Source organism: Peromyscus leucopus, chromosome X, assembly GCF_004664715.2.
Source record: "Peromyscus leucopus breed LL Stock chromosome X, UCI_PerLeu_2.1, whole genome shotgun sequence".
Taxonomy (NCBI): Eukaryota; Metazoa; Chordata; class Mammalia; order Rodentia; family Cricetidae; genus Peromyscus; species Peromyscus leucopus.
Genome location: NC_051083.1, coordinates 133003861 through 133027376, shown reverse-complemented (window position 1 = coordinate 133027376; position 23516 = coordinate 133003861). Strand labels below are relative to the sequence as shown.

The 23516-nt window shown below is 42.4% G+C and overlaps 1 protein-coding gene across 5 annotated transcripts in view; it reads right to left on the bottom strand.

Annotated features, from left to right (window-relative positions):
• The window catches only part of Mamld1 (mastermind like domain containing 1), a 145862-nt gene extending 124599 nt beyond the window's left edge, over positions 1-21263 (bottom strand). For 4 of the 5 annotated variants that reach the window (XM_037199280.1, XM_028856583.2, XM_028856585.2 and 1 more), the window contains exon 1: positions 20967-21263. The gene's annotated coding sequence lies outside the window, so the exon portion shown is untranslated. The remainder of the gene's footprint in view (positions 1-20966) is intronic. The other variant, XM_028856579.2, reaches the window with a different exon arrangement.
• Positions 21264-23516: the final 2253 nt, after the last annotated feature.

The window sequence follows — 23516 nt, the reverse complement described above, 5'->3', positions numbered from 1 at the left end:
ATAGAAATGGGTAACCAACTATAAATAAGGCAATATTAATATGCAATCTGAATCTTGAGCAAATAAATTTATAGATAAAAACAATAAAAAAAAAACCCTCTTGACCTAGATGGTTTCACTGGAGAATTGTACCAGATGTTTAAACGAAAATTTGTACTACTTTTACACAATCACTACCAGAAAGAAATGACTGGAGGTGCTGGAGAGTTGGATCAGTGATTAATATTGTTCACTACTCTTGCAGAAGTCTCAGGTTTAATTCCCACACCCCCATACTGGTTCACAACTGTCTGTAACTCCAGTTCTAAGGGATCTGATTTCCTCTTCTGATCTCTGTGAGTTCTCCTGCATGTACATGGTGCACATTCATATATTCAAGTACACACACATACACATAAAAACAATTTTTAAAAAAAGAAATGATGAGAATATCTTCCAACTCATTTTACATCTCTGATGCCAGAAGTAGATGAGTATACTATAGGAAAAGAAAATTATAAAGCAATAACTTTCATGCACTTAATTTAAAAAGTCAACAAATTCTAGCAAATCAAATTCATGGATGTATAAAATAGTAATAATTTAAAATATATACATATTTATATATAATCACCATATTGTTCAACTTAATTGAGGACAGTTTTGCTTGTTAATTCAATATGTTTTTGATGAAACTAATTAGAAATGGAAGATAGAACTATGTGTAAGAAATAAAACCATAAGAAACACAAGATGAAGTCTTTGTGACCTTGAATTAGACAGCTATTTCTCAGGTATAATTCTGATAGTCTAAGTGATGACAGGAAAACAAACTAAATTAGGCTTTATCAAAATTAAAGAAAGTTTATATGTTGCTGGAACTACAAGACAGCTCAGTAGACAAGGGTACTTGCTACCAAGACCCAACCACCTGACTTTTATTTCTGGAACCCACTTGATGGAAGAAAAGAACTGAATATTGAAAGTTGCCCTCTGTTCTCCACTTGTGCCATGGCATTCATGCTCACATGCACATGTACAGGCACACACACACACACACACACACACACACACACACACACACAAATAAATACAGAAACACAAACAAATAAACAAAAACAACTTTTATTACTGACAATATAATGAAGTGAAAAAATGACCCACAGAACGGAAAACTTTTATTAGCAATACTATAAGACTCCAATACTCAGAATGTATCAGGAGCCTTTATATTTATTAAATAATAGAACAACAACTCAATTTTAAAATGGGCAAAGTCTGAACAAACACTTCTCTAAAGAAAATATGCAAATGGATAACAAACACACAAAAGTTGCTCAGCATTATCAGTCAAGAAAAATGTAAATCAAAACTACAATGAAATAGCACTTTGTATTCACTCAAGTACTACAGATATTGACAAGAATGTGGAAAAATTGGAATGCATTGTTGGCAAGACTGTAAAAATGGTACAATTACTTTGGATTATAGTTTGGCACTTCCTCAAAGTGTTAAACAGTTACCATGTAATTCAGATATCCCTCTTCTAGGAATGTACCCAAGGGATATGAAAACATATATTCACATGAAAGATTGTATATGAGTGTTCATAATAGTTTTATTCATAATAGCTAAAATGTGGTAACTCTAATTTCTATCAATTGAGTGGAAAGACAAACAAAAATTTTATTCACATTTAGGGGAAATAAAAGAGTAAGAGAGTTGACTTAGTGGGTAATGTGTTTGCAGTACAGACATGAGGACCTGAGTTCAATCACCAGCACCCACAGAAAGATGGCTGTAGTGTACGGGGGAGGTGGAGATAGGTAGATCCCTGGAAGTTGCTGGCTAGTCAGCCTAGCATAATCGGCTGTCAGGCCCCAGTGAGAGATCCTATCTCAAAAAGCAAAATAGCTCCTGAGGAACAACACTAATGTTGATTTCTGGCTTCCACATTCATGTGCACATGCTGCTGTATAAATATGAATCATACATATCTGCATCAAAATATACATGAGAATAAAAAGTTTTTAAAAAGAGGAATAAAGTACTAATAAATTGTGCAACATGGATGAACCTCTAATATATTAATACTCAAAAGAAATCAACCATAAAAGTTGGCCTATTCTATTATTTGGAAGAAAATTGGGCAAAGTTCTTTAGCCTGGGTGTGAGGAAATGCTTTATGTGACTCAGTGTCCAAGAGTGGCAAAAGAAAAAGATGTTTCCTAAATACATAAAAATCCTTTTGCAGTTGAGGTTGGTGCATGCCTTGAATTCAAGCACTGTTTTAAGTGAAGACAAGAGAATCATGAGACCTTGTCTCAAAACAACAGTCAAGCAAGCAAACAAAAAACTTTTGGGATACCATAGAAAACAAGTATCCAGGAGAACAAACAAATTTAGAAATTACTTGTAACAAATATTACAGACAAAAACCCAATTATCATCACCATAAAAAGTCTTAAAAGTGAGAATATAAACCCCTCCAAAAAATTAATAGAAAAAGGAAGAAAAGACTTTAACAGATAATGCACATACAGAAAATATCAAAAGACTCTTAAGCATATGAAAAGATATTCCAAGTTACTCATAATTAGAAAAATGCTAATGAAACTACACTGAGATATCATTTCTCACCTATCAGATTTAGAAAAATTAAAATAGTATAGCAAATGCTTTGACGGTGAGGCTTGGAGGGAAGAGACATTCTTATGCATTGCTGGAGGGGAATTGGGCAATGCATATCAAAACTTCATTTGTTTTTACATTTTGACACACTTATACTGTGTTATTATTACACCTATAAGAATTGACCCTGAAGATACAGCTCCAATAGTATGAAAATGTATATATTCCAGCTAGTTTCTTGAAGCAGCATAAGTACAAACTCTTGGAAACAACTTAAGACACCTAGAGCTAGGAGCGTAGTACACTGCAGCTGTTGTGAAAGATCTAAGACTTCTATGCATTGACATAGAAGGATTGCTAAGGCATGTTTTCAAGTGCAAAAGTAAAGCCTAAAAGTGTCTGTGAGGTTCCATGCTTTATGAAAGCAAAAAAAAAAACTGGTCTAGAAAACACACAAATATGTTCATTTGTGGTTAAAAGGAGGTGGGCAGAAAAGGTAATGTGTTGATTAATTAAAGTAGGTGAGTAGAATGAGGCGGAAAAGATAGAGGCAATAAATGTCTGTTTCTGAGGGTTCCCGTTTGCAATATTTCTCACTTCTTGTACTGTGTTATTATTACACACACACACACACACACACACACACACACACACACACCCTTTAAAGAATTAACAAAGATAGAGAAAGCAAAAGAAATCCAATCAGAAACAAGTAGACTAAATCCTGGGATTTTTGTTGTTGCTGTTTCGTTTCAATTTTTGCAAGAGAATGTCTTTGTTTTTAGCGAATATTCATTAAAATATTTGGTGAGTAAAAGGGCATTATGCCCATAATTAACTCTCCCAATTCAAAGAAAGGAATACTTGTGTGCACATGTGTTTGGAGGCATATGTGTTGTGTTTGTAGAGGAAGGTTGGTAAAACATAAAGAAAATATGGAAACACCTTAATAGTTGACAGAGTGACTTCCTGGGAGTGAAGAAACATAGACCTAGCTCAGGTAGATTTGTTTACAATGATGGATTGTACAGTCATAAGCTAAAGACACACACACACACACGTGTGTGTGTGTGTGTGTGTGTGTGTGTGTGTGTGTGTGTGTGTGTGTGTACTGATATTGTACCTTGTTAACAGACTTCTTCACAGTCATGGGTTAGCAATGTTGACATGACTTTCTGTGTGCTCTAGGATTTAGTGAATAAATATGTTATGGATAACAGCAGAAATTTTCTCACTGTTTATGAAAGGAACAATAAAATAGAAAGAGGAAAGTTAGAATGAACTTTGATATGGGATTGGAATTTAGAGGAATGAATGTGAGCTTGAAATTCCTAGACAGGTAGGTACATAAGTAGGTCTTACTGAAATAATAAAGAAAAATTTATGAATGATTTGATTGATATTATCTCAAATTACTGGAATTAGAGGATGCTGAGATATCTGTAGAAATGATCATGCATGCAATATCTACATCAAAGTTTCTAAATACTAGTATCTATGTAAAGAACTAAGATTCCCTAGGAAAATGGTGACTTTAGGGCTTAAGCAGGGAAAAAATAAGTATAAACGAGCCTGGTATCTTATAGCAGAAATGAAGGTGATGCTTAGATGTTTAGATAATGATTAGACAAATAGACATACGAGCCAATTTGAAGGGGCTCTAAAGAGCCCAAACTGGAGCATTCTGAGAACCAAAAATAAATAATGATAATAAAGGATCATAACTCATGAAACTAGGATAAAACCCCACAAATATAATATTCAACAAGTACATGAATAAATACATTTACTTATGATATAGGAGGGTAAGTTCTTTCTTACAACAGAAACCAAAACAATAAATATAGACAACATAATGGAATCAGAGTTCATTACTGTAAACTTTCCTCAGGCATGGCCATCAAGTGATGCTAAACTAGTGAGGAAAAGAGAGACGAGTAACAAGGTGTCAACATGGCCTTGAATATATTTATGTCACTAAGACACTCCTTACTTCAAGGTGAAGCAACAGTACTTTAAGAGTGGAGACACCAGGAAGATACGACCTTAACCAAGTTCTCAAAGTGACTATCACCAACAATGACAGCCAGTGACCTCATGTGCCACCTGATGTGGTGTACAGTGGGAACACATCATTACTTTTGTGTGGCTTCTGATAAAAAATCACACAATCCAAATCTAAACAGGAGGAAACAGCAGACAACAAACCCAAACTGAGGGACATTTTGTGAAATAATGTCTGTACTCTGCAAACACATCAATGCTTCAAAACACAAAACCAAACTGAGATATTGTCCCAGATTAAAGGAGACCGAGGTCACAGCCAATTGTATTGTGTTATTCTAGACTTTGTTTTTATGCTTTAGAGGGTTTTATTAGGACAACTGACAAAATCTGTTTTGTTTTGTTTTTAACTTCCACGAAAATAGTTTTGTTTCACAGTTCTGGAAACTGGAGAGACATTGTAGATTCACTTGAGGTAAGGATTTGACTTCTGGTTCACATATAGCAGTCTACTTGTATTTTTATATGGAAGAAGATGCCAGGGAGGTTTTTTTGTGTCTGCTTTATAAGAACACCAATACAATTCATGATAATTCTATTGTTATGACCCAAGCACCTCTCAATCATGACACTCCCAATTCCACCATACCATCACCTTGAGGGTTAAGATTTTAACATGTTAATTTTGAAGGGATACAAAGACAAACATTTCATTCGTGACATGAATGGAATGACTGTTGTATCTAAGAAGTAAATTTCTTAAAGCAAGATGTATTCTCTGACATCCTATGATTCCTAGGGTTTAGCCGATAAAATCTTAACAAGGCTTCCAGATTGCATCCTTTAAAAAGATTAGTACCAATGTTAGAGTTCTAATTTTGACTAATATCCTGTGCTTCTGTGTGAGAATGTCTTTTATTTTTAGGAAGAATACACACACACACACACACACACACACACACACACACACACATCTGGGGGACAAAAGAACACTGTGTCTACAATTTGTTCTAAAAAAGTTCAAGAAATATGTATAGTAAGTGTTATTTGTCTGTATGGGGTGGATAAAATATGAAGAAAATGTGCAAAAATCTTAACTCCTTAGAAACAAAGTGGCAGGTATTCAGAAATTATTGAATTATTCTTTTTTTGTATGTGGATGTGATGTGCTGAAATTGTAACCCAGAACTTTATACATGCTAGTCAAGTCTTCTATTAAGGATAATGATAGTGATGATTAAGGAAGTCTGCATTCATGTCAAATACAGAATTAAATAAATTATAAAAGCTTACAAATGACCACTCAATGTAAAGATGTAAAGAGCAAAGAGTAAAGACTTTTGGGTTCATGCTCAGAAAACAATCCAGGTTGATAGATGACTGTCTAAGAAGCAAGAATACAGGCGTTTCCAGGTACGTGTTGGCATTAAGAAAATAACTGGATAGCTTTCAAGTCAAAGCTCTACAAAGGACCCACTACCAATGCTCTTTAAAGTCCCAATCAGTGTGGCAGATGCCAAGCAACTCTGTTGAACTCTCTACAGACCTACCCCCATATAAGGTAGAAGAACCACCTAAGAACCAGAGAATTACTTTCAGGTAGAGATATTTGAGAGGGTGCATATGATGGAGTGAAAGATGAACAGATGCATGCATGAAGAACAAGTAGATATATGAGAATGAAGATGAGAAAGGCTGTTAAATATCCATGGTGAAAGAACCTATGTAAATTAATAAGTAGTAAATTAACATGCTTAACAATTCTAAACCATTCAACAAAGTATCACCCTATAAAGTGCAGTTTATTAGAGACATACTAAAATGAGGACATCAACCTGTAGTGTGTTGTCTAATAAGTTTGTTACAAGCTGCATGTGGCTATTAAAGATTTAAAATCTATCAAGTCCCAAATGACTTGTGCTGTAAAGGTAAAACACATTAGAATGCAAAGACAGAATAATAAGAGTACACAACATTTTATGTGTTGATTACATGCTGAGTAGTTTAGATGTGTTTGGGTTAAATAAAAATACATTATTTGAACCAATTCAATCTGCTTATTTTATGGTTTTGCAGCTTAAATTATTTCTACTGGACAGAAGTCTGGTTTCAGATTTTGTTCCAATATTCCTCACTAAGGACCTTGTCCATCTGATTGAAAACCTCACCCTCCCTTGGAACTCCTTAACTCCCTTGATTTCTTTTCCTTCAAGGCACTTATCATCTCAGGTACTATACATTTTACATATGTTTTTGTCTATCATTGTCTGAATCCCTTATTGAACAACTTATTATGTGTTATCTTTCCATTTTGTTCACTCTTGTATCTCTGACATGTCATTCATTTGTGTCTTTATTTTCACTGTGGCTATTAAATAGCTCATAATCTACCCATCCATCCATCCATCCATCCATCCATCCATCCATCCATCCACATCCCTTGTAATGACTTGTACATACTAGACACATAAAGATATTTGTTGAATTCATTTTTCTAAAAAACTTTTGGCCAGTTTTTGAATTGATTATGTTATCTTTGTCTTCAGTCTCATAATACCCTCCTTCTTTGTTGTCCTCATGGAAGCAGAGACACAGCCTAAAGCCAGTCCCACTGTGGACAGGAGGAAAAGGAAACACATTTTTCCTGGAGGTTAGTCATTAGGAGCTCAGTGAATAAAGGCATTACATACTTACAAATTTACTTACCCATATATCTACCTTCCTCTTGCAGAAACATCATTGTATGTTGTCACCTGAAATATCATATGTGGGCCTGGAGAATGGCTCAGTGTATTTGATGAACAAGCATGAGGACCTGAGTTTGGATCCCAAGCCCCGACAAAAAAAAGAATGTTTTAACCTGTGTGGAGGTAAACAGACATTCCCCCTCCCTACAACATCAGCTCTTTCTCCCTATCACTCACCACCTTGCTCTTTGAGACAGAGTTTCTCAATGAACATGTAACTCAAGGGGGTAATTGACAGAGAAAGAGAGCTGATGTTGACCCCAGGCTTCCACACACAAGCACAAGTATGTGTATGTACCCACATACATACACAGATGCAAATAAAGAGAATTGTTGGCAGGTACAACTGTTGGTCAAATCACATCCTCTAAGTGGGGAAAATCCAGTATACAAGAAAAATCATTGCCAGATTCTCCCTCACTGTAGTAATAGACTGCTCAAGCTCAAAGAGAACAGGGCCACAAGATGAGATGGTGAAGCTGGACTCAGCTTGCAGACTACTTCCTCACCAAGACCAGAATTTCCAGACTCTATCCTCTACCCAGTCCACAGGAGTGGGGTTGGCTGGGATGGATTGGAGAGAAGTAGTCCTAGAGCTGATGCCAGTGTTCAGATGAGATGGGTATATTTTGTAAGCACCTCATAAACTATAGGTGGCCAACACTGCTGTGGGATGTTCTGTATGGCAAATGTGTTGCTCTGATTGGTCAATAAATAAAACACTGATTGGCCAGTGGCTAGGCAGGAAGTATAGGCAGGACTAACAGAGAGGAGAAAAGAAAGAACAGGAAGAAGGAGGGAGACACTGCCAGCCGCCACCATGACAAACAGCATGTGAAGATGCCGGTAAGCCACGAGCCACGTGGCAAGGTATAGATTTATGGAAATGGATTAATTTAAGCTGTAATAACAGTTAGCAAGAAGCCTGCCATGGCCATACAGTTTGTAAGCAATATAAGTCTCTGTGTTTACTTGGTTGGGTCTGAGCGGCTGTGGGACTGGCAGGTGACAAAGATTTGTCCTGACTGCGGGCAAGGCAGGAAAACTCTAGCTACACAACACAGTTATGTGAATAAGAAAGCAAACAAAGGCTGAGAATTCTGAGTGCAAACAGTTGAGAAACTAAAAGCTTCCTTTAGGCAAGACAAAGTGTTACTCATTACAAAAATAAGAGTGGGGTTGCTTGGGGTTGGTTTTTCTTTCTCTAATGAAAATTAGAAAACACAAAGTCAAACCTAAAACAGCCATCTGTTTAAAATGAAATATTTCAAATAACAAGCCCCTAGGGACCACCCCCCATTATTCATAAAATCTGTTTTATTTGAAATTGGGCATTGATACAAGACCAACAAAATTCAATATTTGATGTTAGCTGAAAACACCTCATGGGTGTTGGGGGAAGAGGTGAGGGGTAAAAATTCCTTCCTAATAAGCTACTGTTTGGTAGCTAAAAATGAAAACCTCTCAGTTGTATATTCTGCAAACTGCAGGCCTACACATAGTGAGGCATCTAAATGTTTCTCCTTCTGATATTTAAGGACTATGGGGTGTTCTGCAAGATAGGACTCCTGAGGCCTGAGGTAGTTTGGTGTTTAGTAACTTGCTGGATAGTCCTAGGCAGATAAGGAGTTATCTTCAGCTCCAATATCCTCATGTGTAAAATGAGAGGTCTTTAAGAGAATTTCCAGTTTTTCTATTCTTTGGTCAAATACAAAGAAATGTCAATGTTTTGTCTTTAGCCAAACCTTTAGAACTGCTTTCCTTTACCTAATAGTCTCCAAGCCCTACTACTCAAACAAAAGTAAAACCCCTATGCATTCAAGTCTTTGGTGATGTAAAACAATCAATCATTATGTCACTTTAAAATATTTTAGAAACTTTATATCTTAATATGCTACCCAATCACAGAATGCCAGGGCTAGAGAAGGGTCTTGCATTCCTTTATTTCATTCTTATTCTGTACAGCCGAGGAAAGTAAGGCCTAGCAAGGGAAAGTGAGTGGTCTGAAGTGTCCTTAGTTGGCATCAGAAATGAGCCTGGAGCACAGTTGGGTACGTGTTCTTCCCCACTATAGCACTGGGGGCTTCTCCCAGTCTTGGGAATGTAGTCCCAAACTGGTGCATCTTTTGAAGGTCAATGGCCAACTGTCACATTTTATGATTCATAAATCACTATTGTTTTGTTCAGTTATATGATGCTGTCTCAAGTTGCTAGGTGAGATCTATTTTCAAGTAACTGGCACGATTCCTCCCCTTCCAGGTTAATAATGAAACTAAGTCTGAGACATTCTGCCTAAGGATGGGAATCTAAGCCACTCTGCACACAATCCAGTATCAATACTCATATTTAATATACTCTATACTTAACAATCCTTGATAAATCTAGCTGGTTTAACAAAATATAGAATGGGCAGAGGGACATCCAATGGTGACTAGGAGGAGGGACAGGAAACTGGAGACTCTATGAGTTTAATCTTGTGATTTCATGGATCTGAAGGGGTCCCAGAGCAGACTCTTGGGAATCTACAATTAGATAATGGCCTCATATTGTATTATTAGTGGGAAGGAAATGATCCCTGGGCTGCCCTGTTGCTCAAGGCTTTACTCTTGATCCCAAGGGATCACCAAGAAAATACACAGGCAGCTTCTGGTGCTCCCTGGGGGTATTGAGTTCCCAATGGGATTAGTGTAGTGACACTCCTTGATACTGCCAAGAGCTCATTTTGAGAGTTGTGAAAACAAATAACATAATCAAGCTCTTTATTCCATGTCTGGGGCATCTCTAGAAAGAACCAGATTGTTCATTTTAATTCCAATGTCAGCACAACTATTTTAATACTAAGTGGGTCAGATTTGACTACAAATCCCTGAAATTAATTTTAGAGTGGCAGTGAAATAAAATAGCATACTTTGAGCTTTGTTGTAACATGTTCATGCAACATACAGCAAAGAAAATTTAGTAATTAGAGGTTAAAGTAATCCTTGACAGACATGCAGCTTAGAAACACTGTGCTCTCCTCCCCAAACCTAGCATAATGCATGCCAGGCTTTCAGAATCAAACTCACAAAGCATGTGATGTTGGCAATTGCACCAAAACTACTGTCTCATTTTGAATTCCAAGGTCAGTGCTGGAACTTCCAGAGACAGATATTAATACTGAGGACTCACTGAGAATGAAACCCAAACAACATCCCGCAAATGCCAGCAAAGACCACCCAGCAAAGCACTCCACAGTACTGGCTACCCAACTTGAAAGCAGGGCAAGACATCATCCCTTTAGAGATCATTGTGGCCAGGCCCCAGACTGATCATTAATTTGCAGCCTTCACTCTCCAGCTTGGTGCACTCTCACAGCTGTGACTCCAATAAGTCCCCATGCTGTCCTGACCACAGCACACATAGATACAAGGGTAGATTATATTATAGCACAATTCAAAATGCTTGTACTCCAGACCTTGCATCTCCTCTCACCACTTTTTATCTGCCTTGAAAAACCACCCATCTACTCAAACTTCTGAGCAAAAGGCATCTTCTGGACATGCCTGAGAACTGGAGGGAAAGTATGTGTCTACTTTGGGCAGCCTGTTTCATCCCTCTGGAAAATCTGGGCAGCTCTCTGGGCCTCAGTCTCCTCTTCTGTAAAATCACTGGGATTCTTCCTCCAACAGCAAGGTTAATCTTTCAGCACTAAATCTTCAGGGCAGTTGGTGTTCCCTTGTTAACTGTGTATAGTGACAATGGTCAGCTTGCTAATTGGGGTCTTTGCAACTGAGGTGCCAGTGTGTTGCTGAAAGAAGCTGAGAGTCAATTTTTTTCAGGCTGAAATTCTAGGGGAAAATTTATGAATGGATGATATATGGGGTAGCAATGTGGAGCTTGGTCCAACTGAACAGAACACTCTGGATTCCCCAAAGCACTGCACTTTATTGCCATTCCTTTAGTCCTTAAAGGCCCACATTCCCCTCCCTAGATAGTAAGCACAAGCCAGGGCTGGCAGACTCTCCTATCCTAGATGATATTTTGTTCAGTAGCTCTGGCCCTTCAGCCTGACCTCTTCTAAAATCAGCAAAAAAGTATCCCTATGGCCTAGTGTCAAGGTACTCCTACAGGTAGGAGAAAAGCAGAAAGTACAATGGCTTGTTGTGCAGAGCAAACAGCAGTTTAACCAGAGAAAGTAAGGAACTACAGATGGGCTGGGTCTTAGACTTCACAATACAAAAAGAATCACTGGCTAACCAAAGGCCAAAAGACGGAATCATGTGATCATGTGTTAGAACTATCTCCAGGGTCCAGACAAAGTCCTTGTCTTATGAACTAGAGTGGAGAGGTGGTAGGGATGTCTGGAGCTTGAGGCAATGAGGGAAGGTCAAGAAAGCCCATCTGGGCCAGGAAAGTTGCATAGATTTTGCAAAGAGCTTTTTGCCTTCTTTTGCCCAAGACCTCCTTAGATCGTGTCCCTAGAAACCTTACTCTATGGAGTTCAATGTCTTTGGCCAGGTTTCTTTACCCAGGGGACTCTCTTAGAGGGTAACATATCCAGTTGTTTGAAAATTAGGGAGGTCATATCTTAGGAGAAAACATGAGGCTCCAAGGAAACCAAGGAAAGTCTGGGAAAGGAAGAACAGAAGAGAGAACAACTGGAGGGGAAAAAGAGAAGCTCAACTTTTTTTGTTTCAGCTCCATTTGCATACATGCTCCAAGACTAACAGCTCTGGGCTGACAATTAGGAACAGGATCCCACAGGATGTATATGAATATACTGTAATATGCTAACCCTTTCTCACCTCATGAGGACCTCGTTAACTAACAGTCCCCAGTTCCAGGAAGTCTTTTCCTCTTCCTCTGCTACAATTATATAACCAGAACAATGGCACAACACCAGCAACAAATAATAAACATGTACCACAACATTGCACTTGTGAAATTTTCCTTCTCAAAGTCCTAAAGATGTTTATGGAATTTCTGTCTAAAAATTTTAAAATCATACTGGTTCCAACTAAACTTTGGAATGTCTCTTTCCTGCCATCCAGTTGTCTGGTGCTGTCTAGGTTACCACTCCATGGTGGTAGTGTTGTGCGAGGTGTAGGAATGGGAATGGGTTCATTGTGCTGATCCACAGTAACCAGCTCCTGTTCCTCCATCATTTATCTCCCTCTCCAGTGGCATCTGGGTTGGTCTATTCACACTCTCAGCTTTCTATATGCTCCAACATACACTAAGCCTTTTATTGCTTGGGTAAGGAGGGTTTTTTGTTTTAGTTTTGTTTTTTTTGTTTATAGTTACATCCATTATATGTGTATCAACATTTATGGCAGCAAGATAATTGCCAAAGAACTGAGAGGATAAAAGGTCTTTCTTCATAATGTCCACCCTTACCCATTTAAAAAAATCAATATTAACATCAAGCTGGACAGTGGCAGATTCTTGCACTGCTTCTGAATCCTTAAAGTAGGAAATGTGTTCTTTAAAAGACATTCCTTGGGCTACAATTACCCTGATTCCTAAACCAAACAAGGATGCAACAGAGAAAGCGAACTACAGACCAATCTCCCTCATGAACATTGATGCAAAAATACTCAATAAAATACTGACAAACAGACTCAAAGAACACATCAGAACAATTATCCACCACGATCAAGTAGGCTTCATCCCAGGGATGCAAGGGTGGTTCAACATACGAAAGTCCATCAATGTAATACACCATATAAACAAACTCAAAGAAAAAAACCACATGATCATCTCACTGGATGCAGAAAAGGCATTTGACAAAATCCAACACCCCTTCATGATAAAAGTCTTGGAGCGATCAGGAATACAGGGAACATACCTAAACATAATAAAGGCAATTTACAGCAAGCCAACAGCCAACATCAAATTAAATGGAGAGAAACTCAAAGCAATTCCACTAAAATCAGGAACGAGGCAAGGCTGTCCACTCTCCCCATACTTATTCAATATAGTACTTGAAGTTCTAGCCAGAGCAATAAGACAACATAAGGAGATTAAGGGGATTCAAATTGGAAAGGAAGAAGTCAAGCTTTCTCTATTTGCAGATGACATGATAGTATACTTGAGTGACCCCAAAGATTCCACCCAGGAATTGATAAAGCTTATAAACACCTTCAGCAACATAGCAGGATACAAGATCAACTCAAAAAAATCAGTAGCCATCCTATATACAATGGACAAAGAAGCTGAGAAGGCAATTAGAGATACATCACCTTTTACAATAGCCACAAATGACATAAAATACCTTGGGGTAACACTAACCAAGCAAGTGAAGGACCTATATGACAAGAACTTTAAGTCCCTGAAAAAAGAAATTGAAGAAGATGTCAGAAAATGGAAATAGCTCCCATGCTCATGGATAGGCAGGGTTAACATAGTAAAAATGGCAATCTTACCAAAAGCAATCTACAGATTCAATGCAATCCCCATCAAAATACCAACACAATTCTTCACAGACCTGGAAAGAATAATACTCAACTTCATATGGAAAAACAAAAAACCCAGGATAGCCAAAAGAGTCCTGTACAATAAAACAAACTCTGGAGGTATCACAATCCCTGACTTCAAGCTCTACCATAGAGCTACAGTAATAAAAACAGCTTTGTATTGGCATAAAAACTGACATGTGGACCAATGGAATCGAATTGAAGACCCTGACATTAACCCACACACCTATGAACATATAATTTTTGACAAAGAAGCCAAAAGTGTACAATGGAAAAAAGAAAGCATCTTCAACAAATGGTGCTGGCATAACTGGATATCAATGTGTAGAAGGCTGCAAATAGATCCATATCTGTCACCGTGCACAAAACTTAAGTCCAAGTGGATCAAAGACCTCAACATAAATCCAGCTACTCTGAACCTGCTAGAAGAGAAAGTAGGAAGTAGTCTTGAACGCGTTGGCATAGGAGATCACTTCCTAAATATAACACCAGTAGCACAGACACTGAGAGAAACAATCAATCAATGGGAACTCTTGAAACTGAGAAGCTTTTGTAGAGCAAAGGATACGGTCAACAAGGCAAAGCGACAGCCTACAGAATGGGAAAAGATCTTCACCAACCCCACATGTGACAGAGGACTGATATCCAGAATATATAAGGAACTCAAGAAATTAGACATCAAAACGACCAACAGTCCAATTGAGAAATGGGCTTTAGAACTAAACAGAGAATTCTCAACAGAGGAAACTCAAATGGCTGAAAGACATTTAAGGAATTGCTCAACATCCCTAATCATCAGGGAAATGCAAATCAAAACAACTCTGAGATACCACCTTACGCCTGTCAGAATGGCTAAGATCAAAAACACTGAAGACACTTTATGCTGGAGAGGATGTGGAACTAGGGGAACTCTCCTCCACTGCTGGTGGGAATGCAAGCTTGTACAACCAAGATCCAGCTATACCACTCCTTGGCATATACCCAAGAAATGCTCAATCATACCACAAGAGCACTTGCTCAGCTATGTTCATATCAGCATTGTTTGTAATAGCCAAAACCTGGAAACAACCTAGATGCCCTTCAACTGAAGAATGGATAAATAAATTGTGGCACATATACACAATGGAATACTACTCAGCAGAGAAAAACAATGACGTCATGAGGTTTGCAGACAAATGGATGGATCTAGAAAAAATCATCCTGAGTGAGGTAACCCAGACTCAGAAAGACAAATATGGTATGTACTCACTCATAGGAAGATGCTAGATGTGGAACAATGATGACTGGACTGCTACTCACATCACCAGTGAGGCTACCTGGAAAACGGGGCCCCAAGAAAGACACGGAGAAATGGATGAGATCTACATGAACAGCCTGAACATGAGTGGGAGCAATGAAGGGCGAGGGTCGAGGTAAAGAGAGTGGGAGATCCTAGCTGGATCAAAAAAAGAGAGGGAGAACAAAGAATAGGAGACCATGGTAAATGAAGACCACATGAGAAGAGGAAGAAACAAAGAGCTAAAGAGGCCCACAGAAATCCACAAAGATACCCCCACAAAAGACTGCTGGCAATGGTCGAGAGACAGCCGGGACTGACCTACTCTGATGATGGGATGGCCAAACACCCTAATAGTTGTGCCATAAACCCCATCCAAGGACTGAGGAATCTGGATGCAGACGTCCACGGCTAGGCCCCTGGTGGGGTGCTGGGAGTCTAATTAGTGAGAAAGAGGAGGGTGTATATGAGCGAGAATTGTTGAAACCAAGGTTGGATAGAGCACAAGGACAAATAGCCAAATAAATGGAAACACATGAACTATGAACCAAAGGCTGAGGGGCCCCCAACTGGATCACTCCCTCTGAATAGGTGAGACAGTCGATTGGCTTGATCTGTTTGGGAGGCATCTAGGCAGTGGTTCCAGGTCCTGGGCTCATTGCATGAGTTAGCTGTTTGAAACCTGGGACTTATGCAGGGACGCTTGGCTCCATCTGGGAGGAGGGGACTGGACCTGCCTGGACTGAGTCTATCAGGTCGATCCCAGTCCTCGGGGGAGACCTTGATCTGGAGGAGGTGGGAATAGGGGGTGGGCTGGGGGGAAGGGGAGGGGGGCAGGAAGGGAGAGAACAAGGGAATCTGTGGCTATTATGTAGAACTGAATAGTATTGTAAAATAAATAAAAAAAAATTTAAAAAAAAAAGACATTCCTTGGAACTGGAGGGTTAAGAAAAAGTTCAGCATCAAGTTCTGAATCCATATCCCAGTGGGACATGTGTGTATGTGGATATCAGGCTTTTTTGTCCTTGTAACCTTTGCTAAATAACTGCAAGGCAGCAAATCTGCTCTATATTTAATGAGTCCTCTGGAAATATGCCAGTCTAATTTCAAAGAGTTTAGATGCTGTTATCTGTAGACCAGCCCAGCGATTAGGAAACCTGCAATCAATAGGCCCCCAGAGGGCTGGATTAGGGGTACTGGACAAGATGCACTCTGGGCTGCCTCTCAGCCCCCTTGTCTATAACTCAACATTAGAAGTTCACACTTGCAAAGACACAAGAGAGGGGACACTTCCCACTTTAATATTGTTTTGATTGGCCTTCTGCCATATTTAATTCCCCTCTTCTCAATGCCTCTTAAAATCTTAGCCCTATTTCTTTATCTATCAAATTGTTTTCCCTGGTGATAAGGCTGAACTTGATGTTTCATTTTCCCAGAAAAATGACCGTTTTGTTCACAAATCCTAATACTTCAAAACTGGAAGGGAATCAGATTCAGGGGTTACAGAGAGAATTCAAGGAGGGATGACAAGCTTGCCCAAGATCCCTCAGTTAATTAATAGGAGAAGTTTTTAGAAAGAAAAAAGGTTTCTCAGCTTCTAGTCAAATTATCTGGTCCATCATATACTGTCTTGGGGAAAGAAAAATCATAATTATATAAAGTGAAAATGTTTACTACATATGCAAAGCCCCTTAAAAAAGCAGTCCAACTCCTGCCAGAACCTCTTGTTTATGATTATTTTTTGTTCATCTCATAACCCCAAACAGTGATGCAGTTCTTAAGCATGATTTCCTGACAGGTGTATTTCAAGTCTTTACCTAGTCAAATTTAGAGAGGCGGAAAAGACATTAAATGTGCTTCTGGGTTTAAAAAGTCCTTTTCCTTACTGAAAAGCAACAGCAATAGCAAACCTCTTATCTTAACAGGCAATGAATGTGTAACACCTCCCCAACCCCCCCCCACACACACACACAACTCCAGCAACAGGCTATTTCCTGGTTGAGTTTAAAAATTCAGTGACATTCCTGTTTCAACCCACACATCTGTGTCACTGTAAGCGTCAGTGGCAGGAAAACAGAAAAAGTCACCCTTTGCGAATTATTTCCTAACATGGAATTTCCTTGTATCTTCTAAAGCCTTTCTTCCAATGCCAAACTGCCCCCTCCCAACACATTGTACTGAAGGAAAACTGAAAATGGTCCTAGCCGGAAGAGGATGGTTTTAAAGGAGATCTTATAAGGAAGTCCTTGAACTCTTAAGATGTTTTTAAAGAGAGACTAGGGGAAGGACTCCTAGTGTTTCCAACGCCAGTAGGTACAAAACAGATACATTTCTTCCAGGCATCTGGAACTCTCAGCTCCATCTCTTTCTTCTCTTTCCCTGATCCCCAAGTTTTACTCTGAGCAACATTCTCATAAATACTAGAGGAAACTGCACAAGCTGGAGACAGGTATAGCTAGAGGGCAAGGCAAGTCCCCTAGCAGTAAACAAACACTAAAGATCTTCAAAAGCACAAAACAATATAGAATCCCATCATTTTCCCCCTCTGGAGAATATTCTATTTAATATGCTGCTGGTCATCAACAGAAAAGAGGACTGTTACTTTAAGGGGAAAAAGCTGATTAGCTGCTCTAGCTGGCAGCAAACAGCTGGTCTGTCCGGCAGGTTCAAGGCCATTTCAGCTTCTCTCTTATGGAGGTACCATATGTTCCATCTCGAACATCAGCAGCTTTATTTTCCAATGATCTTGCTCCAGAAGAAATACATAAAAGGGGGAGAAGGAGGTAGAACCAGTCGTTCACCCTTTGATTACTTTCTTATGATTTTAGATGTAATTGGGATGTGTGTGTGGGGGGGGCGTTACCACCTCACCTACTACTCTAAAGAACAAAGATGTTCAAGACAACACATTTATCAATAAACTCTACAGAGTTTATTAACATGGGATTGGAACAGGAGAAAGATGCAAAAAAAAATGTGTGCTCTGGCATACATACTCATGAAGACTTCAACAACAGATTAAAGGGGTACTGAGGGGGTGGAGGCAGGAAGGGATCAAGAGAAGTAGGACTACTCTAGAGACCCAACAGCTTGAGTTAGGCCCTGCCCACTTCTTATTTGTCACTTTTTTTTTTCTTATCAGTAGCCTTATCTTCTCAGAGGAAATTCAGGTGGAGAGAAGTGGCTTTTTTGGAAAAGCCTGGAGGAGCAGCCTGACAGGATGTGAAAGGTTACTTATAATGTCAGGCTTAACATTCCATCAGGCAAGCCCTGTTTTCTCCCAAATTTGGTGGGTGGGTGGAAGCAGGTGTAAGGGACAGAGCCCATAAATCCTCAATAAGCTAAAAATCTGATGCTAATGCATTTTTGACACCCCTGTTGCCAGACCCTGTGTTTGTATAGAGGCAACAGGCTAATGCATGGTCCCTGGCAGCTTTTGCATTCTCACTTCCATTCCCAGACTACCCTAGAGGTGGCCAAAGCTACTGACTTCACGCCTCAAACAAAGGGCACCCTCAGAGAGTTTCAATCCTCCCTCTGCCCCCACCCCCGCGAGCGCCTGTTCGTGCCCACGAGCGAGCGCGCGCGCGCGTGTGCGCGCGTGTATGTGTGTGTGTGTGTGTGTGTGTGTGTGTGTGTGTGTGTGTGTGTGTGTGTGTGTAGGGGATATGATGGTGGAGAGCAGGAAGAAAGAGGAATATAGCTAGATTGCAAGGTGGTTAAAGCCTTAAGCCATTACCACTGTAATGAAAATTTTTTGGTCTGAGTTTATCAGATGTTACTGCCACCTACAAGTTCAACAGCCACCCTAGGTTTTTTGGCTGACAGGGGCGCCCCAAAGCAAAGCGAAACCGAGGAAAGGGCGCCCTCTATGCCCAAGCCCTGTCATCACAGGGACCCGCAGCATTTGCCAACCCTGCTGAATGTTCACAGCTTCCAGCCTGGCTCCTGCCTGCTCCTTGTTCAGCGGGCCAGTCTTGGCTGCAGAGATTTAGGGTGTCCAAGGCTGGTCGACCAAGTGCATAGAGCATGTCAGAAACAAGAGCTTCCTGAGACTTCCCGGGTTCCTACAGAGGGTCCTCAAAATACAGATTCCCCCCCCCTCCTCCATTGCCTACACTAGCCCTCCTGTCCCGAGCAGCTAGAAGCTACTTGGAGGCTGCCTCCCCCGCCCTCTGCCTCTGAGTCCCTTTCCCCTTCCCTCTCTCCAGCCTCCTGGGAAACAAAGGGGCTTTTTATAAAGCGGATTGTTGGCGGCAGCGGCGGCAGGGGTGGGAGGGAGGGGGAATCTATAAAGACAAGAAGAGGTGGGAGGGAGGGACGGAAAGAAGCTGCGCGGCCTCCAGGGGCCCAGAGCAGCGGTGGCAGCCTGGAAGCCCTGGTGGGTGCATGGTAGACCCCACCCGGTCAGTGGGCACCAGAGGGACAGCCGGCGCCTGCCAAGAAACTGGGCCAAGCCGCTGTAATACTCCCATCCACCCACCTCAGACAGGGAACACCAGTAGCGGCCATGGCCCGGGGCAGATGGGGGACACATGATTCCTGCGGGGGGTCTTCTCTGGAAGACCCTGGCCCTCTCCCTAGCAAACTCTTTGAGAATTGCTGGGGCTTGCAGAGACTTTGTGTCTTTGTTACAGCACGACCGACTCTCCTAGATTAGGCTCTCTCACCCTCACAGACAATGTCCCAGAACTGGCCTTGGTCAGCTACCCGCAAAGGGAACATTTGGCTTGGGGAAGGTACTCTAAGGGGTTCCTTCTGCTGCCAAATAACAAGGACATGGTACCCCAGCAACTGTAATTCAATCTCCCCAGGTTCCCTAGCCACTCCATGCTCCTGCCCTTGCTCACACACACCCACATTCGGGGTGCCCTATTCAGCCGCACCCAGCTGCAGGAATCCAGCGGGAAGCGAAGCCCCCAGGTTGAGGCGCGTCTGTTTGCCCAGGTTCCAATGGCTTTAGGGCCGAGTTTTCAGTCTGGGTAATCCTATTAGTGTCCGCTCAGTCTGAATTTAATCACCGATCAGAATCAGACAGCACCACTAGCTTTCCAGGCTTCGGACTCACTGCCTCAGGACGGAACCTGGCCAAACCAAGTGGCCAAAAAAAGTATTTGGCTGCGCTCCGGGGGGCTTCCCACCCGCCTTAGGCAGAGCCTGGCATCTGGCTCTGCCGCTGAAAGAATGTCCAGGAGCTTGGAGCGCCTATTCCTGCGCAGGGGCTCTGGGAACGCTGGGTGGGGAACCAGTAGGGGCTGCCTCTGACCCCCAGCTTTGCTCCAGGCTGCTTGTATGAGGAGGAGTTGGTGAATGGGGTGGGGGAAACGCAGGGCAACGCTTACACTCCACACTCTGTTCCATGGCAGCAAATCGATTTGGGGCGGGGGAATTCCTCGTCCAGTGCCCACTACTGGACTCAGGGGATAGCATGGGAAGACAGTGTCTCTGATGGCACCTTGGGCAGTGAGCGAGTGGCCCAGGGGTGTGGGGATGGAGTGGCTGCCTCCTGATAACCTAATGTAGCCCCTGGAGCCCGCGCAGCTTGCACCCCACTATACCTTTCCTCCTCGGAATGTAGCTGCCTCCGCCCAGTTTTGGACTCCCTCTGGGGCACCTAAAAGAAGGCAGAGGCCAAAGACCCTGGACATTCAGACCTGCACTCACCCCAGTTAGGCCAATCTGAGAAGGGGTGGGGGTGGCCAACTCCCAGAGTCAGGTGGGCCCTGTGCTCAGAGCAAACTTTGGGGTCTCTCATCTCACAACATCCCGGGGACTCGGCTCCTCAAAAATGGAGACTATAAGTAGGGACTATAAGTGGACCCTGAGTCCCTCCACCCTAGCAGTCGGACCTCCCTCATCCACCTTCACCCTTACCGTGTTGAGGAGCTCCAGCAGCAGCCAGGGCAAAGCCAGAGGGGCGGGCGGCCCCTGGCACGGGCAGCCTACCCCCAGGCGCCCGCCGAATGGCCTAGCAGGATTGAAGATCACCCCCTGGCTAGCGGCCGGTGCCCCCGCGCCCGCCTGCCGCCCGCCGCCTGCCTCTTCAGCTAGCGGCCAAGTTCATGCTGGCGGCGCTGCAGTGGCGGCCTCAATCTGCTCTCTCCATTCCCACCGCCCGGCTCCGCGCCGCGCGCCCGGAAGGTGGAGTTTAGGGGGTTTAAGTTACTGATAGGCATTTCTCACTGCTGTGTCACTCGGGGAGGAGGAGACACGCACTCGGCACACTCACACACCCTCACACTCAGGGCGAGGAGCAGCTCCGGTCTTAAAGGAGAAGCTCCGCTGCCCTGCCTGCAACCCCATTGGCCTCAAGCCTTAAAATGTAGGGTTTCCACACCAGGATGTAGACATAAGCAACCTATAAGAGCCGGTCGTCCAAGGGACTTCCCAAATCCTCTAGATACTTTTTAATGGGCAAAGGAACATCAGGCTGGATTTGCAGTGGCAGTCTCATTCTCCCTTAGGGCTACTGGGGCAGCTGGGAGAGACCAGACAAGTGGAAAGCGTGAGGGCACAGTTCCCTGGAAGGCTCCTTAGGAGGCGAACGATGACCTATACCAGCGAAGTCAGGTGGCTTGACTGGACTGTGCACTGATGGGGAGAAGCAACAGTGGGGTTAGAAAGCAAGCCCAGTCATAAGAATGAGATGGAGCCACTCCAGGGCCACAGGAGACCCCCAGCCTAAAGGAAAAGTCACGTACCTTAGGTTGACTTTTCAAGTTAGCTTTGGAACAGAGTGAGCTTGGTGGCTAGTGAGGGTTAAGGACAGACAGAAGAGTGAGAGTGAGCAGGAAAGCCACCACTCAACCGTGATAAGGTGAGAGAATGTTCCAGGCTTAGCCTGAGAGATTGAAGATAGAGGGTGAGAGACAGAAACCAAGAAAAAACTGAGAGATAGTCAAAGAGACAGATGGTGGTGAAGTAACCATAGAAAGGGGGACCCCTTCTCATTTTCAAAACAGCTTAACTATGAAACCAGTACTGCCACTTTCCCCTCCTCCTTCAGGAAAGGTCACTCACCTGCAGTGGGTAGCAGCTGCATGGGTGGCACTGGTCTCATCCTACAGGCAATGTGTCTGTAGGCTCATTAACAACTCATACCTGAATGGTCAAACAAACCGGCCAGTGGTGATTACAGTAGGGACATAGGCTCTCAAGTGTCAGCCATTGACCTACAAGCCACCTCCCCACCCTACCCCTGGTGAGTACATGCACCTTCTCCCTCCTTGGTGTCCCCCTCTACACTCTCCCTTCTCCCCACTTCTGTCCTCAGTTCTACTGATGATTGTTGTTCTAGCTGCCAGTAAGCTTATCCTGGAAGTCAGGCATGCTGGCCACAGTCTCTCTATTGCTCTGTCTCTTTCTCTGGGCCAAGGACAAGCAAAGACCGTGCTCAAGCTAGACTGGACTAGCTGCTGATGGTGGAGTTGATCACTTGTGGGTTTTGCAGTAGCATGAGTTGCTTGTAAACTGCCTGGTGGGCCAGTGTGCTTTCTACCCTGGCGCTGAGGCTGGAGACTTCCATCTCTGCTCTCTGGTAGGTGGCTGCCCCCCTTCTTCAGGGTACTGGACCCAGGGCTTGTTACTAACCTGAAGAATTCCTGGTGGCAACAGTAGGAGCAGCTGCAATTGCTGTGGCAGAAGGAGCTGAGCCCTGCAGGGGAATGTCAGAAAGACTCATGCCCACAGCTAGCACTGTGCTCCTTCAAGTACCTCTAAGTAGTAGCTACTGCTCTTGTCTGCTTGTCAGAGGGAACCCCAAGCCATAAAGGGGTGTGGCTGTGGACCACTCAGCCCCTCCTTTTATCACTTCCATAGCTTTAGGACATAGGACAGTCTGGCGGGGGGGGCGGGGGTCAAAACTTCTAGAATCAACAACAACAAAAGCACCCTGGTAGGCTTCTTAGGTGCTACAAAGCTGAGCTCTCCCCTCTAAGCTTTTTATGAATTTCTGTGATAACTCTGTCTGGGCACCAACTCAAGGCAAAGATGCTGGATACCAGAGGCAAGAATCATCCAATGGGTCAAGGGGGTGTTTTTCTCAGCCTGGCAATTTGGTAGAAATACATTGTAGCTGGGCACAATCTTTTCTACTTTGGAGCTGCAGTTGCCACCAGAGGCTATAGATTGCTACTGAGCCAATCTAGGGTATCCCCAGGACTCACAGAGAGAAGACCTCATCTAGGGCTCCTATTGCTGAGAGAGCTTGAAAGTCTCTTAAAGAACATCTGATTAAAGAGAGTTAAAAGGAGTAGGATAACCAACCACCATGAAGCATTGTTCATGGGGACTCTTATCATTTAAATGTGCACTAACCAAGAAAGTAGGAGGTGGAGTTCTATTCCTGGTGGAGTACCACTCAAGCCTCAAGTCACTCTGCTTCTGTCAGGAAGGCAGTGATGACCATTCCTCCAGTGTCTTGGG